Source organism: Littorina saxatilis, unplaced genomic scaffold (genome assembly GCF_037325665.1).
Source record: "Littorina saxatilis isolate snail1 unplaced genomic scaffold, US_GU_Lsax_2.0 scaffold_1424, whole genome shotgun sequence".
Taxonomy (NCBI): Eukaryota; Metazoa; Mollusca; class Gastropoda; order Littorinimorpha; family Littorinidae; genus Littorina; species Littorina saxatilis.
Genome location: NW_027128981.1, coordinates 20,466 through 25,000, shown reverse-complemented (window position 1 = coordinate 25,000; position 4,535 = coordinate 20,466).

The following is a 4,535-nucleotide window of genomic DNA, read 5'->3' as shown; positions in this document are numbered from 1 at the left end:
CATATGGTCTCGGCTCGAAAGCTGTCTGTGGAGGCTGGGTGCTATAATTAGCTGACCTGCTGCGCGAGCAGTCACTGCAGAGTTTTGAGATAACTTTGTAACACGTTTTATTTTTATGCTCCTCAAGAATACAACTTTGGGCAACGTGCCACGTAAAACTATACGCAACAAGGATTCAGTAGGTACCAAACATGCCTTGGTCAGAAGTAGAATGTAAATGAATCTTTATAAAGAAGTAGGCTACTTCAAACGACAGCCACAGCCACGGTTGGGTTCACGGCATCAAACCGATGCGACTCTCCGTCATATCATACACGTAATCTGACTAATAAACATGTAAACTACATGTATACGTCTATCGTCGGACATAAGAAAGGAGAGCTTCCCCCGGGCCTGTGCATGTGTTGTTCGTTGTGCGTGTGTAAATGTACACAACAAACTGACGACAAAACTGAGACAGACCTCTTTCGCTTCAGTCTTGCAGAATTTAAAGACGAATACAGGTAAATCGTGCATTATACTAACTGTTTGGTAAAAGTATCAAACGTTTCTTTTTATAAATAAGTGGCAGGCTTACAGGAATACAAAGAGGCGCAAGTTGAAAGTAATGGATATATCTCTGGAAGATGCCATCAGTCCAAGTTGTCAAATGAAATCAAAGATGACAGATGACGGGCGCTGTGGCGGGGTGGTAAGACGTCGGCCTCTTAATCGGAAGGTCGAGGGTTCGAATCCCGGCCGCGGCCGCCTGGTGGGTTAAGTGTGGAGATTTTTCCGATCTCTCAGGTCAACTTATGTGCAGACCTGCTAGTGGCTTATCCCCCTTCGTGTGTACACGCAAGCACAAGACCAAGTGCGCACGGAAAAGATCCTGTAATCCATGTCAGAGTTCGGTGGGTTATAGAAACACGAAAATACCCAGCATGCTTCCTCCGAAAGCGGCGTATGGCTGCCAAAATGGCGGGGTAAAAACGGTCATACACGTAAAATTCCACTCGTGCAAAAACACGAGTGTACGTGGGAGTTTCAGCCCACGAACGCAGAAGAAGAAGAAGAAAGATGACAGAAACAGAAGTTTTCCATACAAATGTTGGTGTTTCAAAGGAAGTTGGCATTCTTTCAGATAATGATATAGACGAGGTGGCTGTTTGTTATGAAGTTTCAAAAAGCCAACATTCAAATGATTTTACTTCATCTACAGATTTTTTAAATTCAGCACTTTATAACTGTCATTATGAACTTGGAATCAGAGAGAGACCGTCTTTCCATTGTCATTCATGCCATAGATTTTTGTTTCAGAATCAATGTTTCACATGGCGTTCACAAGAGAGCATGCGAAGTTTCCGACAGTCTTTAGGATTTGTAAAAAAAGGCCGTGTTTTGCTGTCCATGTAAAAACTACCTGTCAAAAGGGAAAGTGCCAAACAGATTGCAACAACATTCCTATTTTAAGCTCAGCCACACGCCGACATGGAAGTTCAATGGTACTTTCAAACTTTTTCTTCTCTTCGTCGTATTTGATTTCTTTCTATTTCATAAGTCGAGTGCATATGATTTCGGCTCGTGTTCATCGTGAGATGGACTTAGTTTCTTGTATTCTGTGGGTTCGACAGATTAACTAAATGTTGTAATTTCGCCTTACGCGACTTGTTCTCTCTCTGTTGGCAGCGTGTAATGCAGCTGCTTAGAAATTAGAGTATTATTTTGCAAAGTGTGTACCAAAAGTTTGTCATGAGCTGCTTTAGGTTTGGGGTGTGGGTTGGTTTGATATTTCCTCCTTGCAGATCAAATCTGTATTCATTTTTGATGTTGTGTCTTATTTTGTGAAAGGAAACATGCAGACTGACTGAACGCATATATATAATTATGTAACTCATAAACACATGGGTGTAGTTATGTTCAAGAACACACACACACACACACACACACACACACACACACACACACACACACACACACACACACTCACACACACACACACACACACACACATACACACACACACACACACACACACACACACACACACACAACTGTGTAGATGTATCGTACACCTGATATATTAAACTGAAGTTCACGAAGAAATCGTTTTATTTCTGTGTCATTCAACATCTAGTTTGAATCAGACAAATTGAAACTGGTACAAATATTCAATAATGTTGCGATGTGGAAATGGACATGATATCGCAAAAGATAGACAACGGCAAGATCATTCAAGTATGTACATGCTTGTTGATGTCTACTTAGGCGATGCTCAGAACACTAGTTAGATCTTCCGAGATTAAAAAATGACGATGATCTGTAAACATACCAGGACAAGGAAAGAAAGACAAAACGTATTTGAAAACAAATCATACTATACAGATTGACAAACTGAAACTTCGAACTCTGTTGATATTTCACGGGAGATGAGGTATGGTGCAAACGTATATAATTATACTGACTACATTTTGTTACGTACTCATCAACAACAACAAAAACCGATATAACCAAAGGCACACACACACACACAGACAGACAGACACACACACACACACACACACACACTTTGCTGGTTTGCTGATCAATGTCACAGGAAACGGAATGAACAACAGAAAGCGTGATGAATTCCTGGCCAGAAATCAGTCACAAAGACCTGAAAGTCTGCTGAATGGAACTGTACTGGTAAATGTACACATTTGAACTGCTGTCAAAATTACTATGTAATACGATAGTCGGGTTTTAAAATTGGTAGCAAATTACAACCAATAATGATGTTTTTTGCTTCGGCATTGAAGCAATGTTCACTATTTACTAACAAAATAATTACGAATTAAACACAAAACCAAATCAGTGAGGCAGAGGGGACAAAAAGCCAAGCGGGTGTGTGTGTGTGTGCGTGTGTGTGTGTGTGTGTGTGTGCTAGTGTGTGCCTGTGTGTGTGTGAGTGTGTGTGTGTGTGTGTGTGTGCCAGTGTGTGTATGTGTTTGTGTGTGTGTGTGTGTGTGTGCGTGTGTGTACAGCGATTGAGACCAAACTACTGGACCGATCTGTCGAACCCACAGAATAAAACTGCACGCACTGCTGTGTTTTCAGTCACGAGAAGGCAGCTTCGTCAATCCACGCGGCAAGGAAGTCGCGCAATTTTTGCGTGCAACACGAAGTAAACAGACATGCAAGAAGAGCGACGGGTTCAAGTTTAGGTCGCTCCAGGAGAAAAATTCTTTTGGATGTTGGCCTTTAACCTCTCTCGCCATCATCCGCCCTACCCTTGGTCTCATACCTGAGTAGACAGATTCATTCTGCGACATCTGACGTCATTACGCACAGACAGTCCGACCGACAGACAGACAGACACGCACACACACCGTCACATGTGCTCATGACTTGAAAATTGAAACCGCTAGATACACAAATACACCTAGGGAAAACAAATTATGCGAAAGATGAGGATCGAGCATCAGAAAATAAAATACATTTACTATTGATAAATGCACACAATATTATCATCTTAGAAATATAAATATATATAACTATATTCTGTTCAGTGACTCTCCCTCAACATTTTCAAACGTCTTCCAACAACATACACAAGACAAAGCACAACCGAGCTGTATAAAAAATGCAGCAGAGCCGCTGAGAAAATGATCAGAATATATATGTCACAGTGGAAATGAGAATCCAGTGAGATTCCGAATCGCACTAGTGGAGATTGGAATTTCAGTTTGCACTAGGGCAAACTAGAATTCTCATCTCCACTGGATATTTGTTAGTGAAGATTGGAATTCCAGTTTGCCCTAGTGCAAACAGGAATCCAGTTTCAGTGGAGATGGGAATTACAGTTTTCACTAGGGGAAATAGGAATTGGGGGAAATAATGTGTTCAAAGTTTTATAATAGTTGTTAAAACCATTTCATCTTGAGTCACTCATGACTTTAAGGCTTACTCATTTCAGGTATTGAAATGCAGAAATAAAAATAAATATTATTGATTTAATCGAACAACACAGAGTAATTGCGCCAGCGACTTCATCGTCATTTCAGCCAGGTGCAACATCGTCACCTCCGCCAGCGACTACATCGTCACCTCCGCCAGCGACTACATCATCAACTCCGCCAGCGACTACATCGTCACCTCCGCCAGCGACTACATCATTAACTCCACCAGTGACTACATCGTCACCTCCGCCAGGTGCAACATTGCTCCCACAAAAGCGTGGTCGACAATACTTACTTCACAATGAAGACAAGATTATTGCTTTGGGTACTGAACACAAAAACAGGTGTGTGTTGCATGGCATGCAAGTCAACAGTGATTCCCATGCTGTAGTGGTAATTGACAAGGTGCTAGACAACAGCTTTGTCCCAGTTGAATGCAACCCTTCCCAAGAAGCGCTACAAGTTGGGCAGTTTGTTCTGTGGCAGCGAGCTAACATAGTCGAAAACGAGGACAGTCATCAACATAGGGAACCACGATTGAGTGCACGAGAAAACTATCTTCATGCTGCAAAGAGACAAGCTTCCCGGTATCAAAAGCAGGTACAACAAGGAACTTAG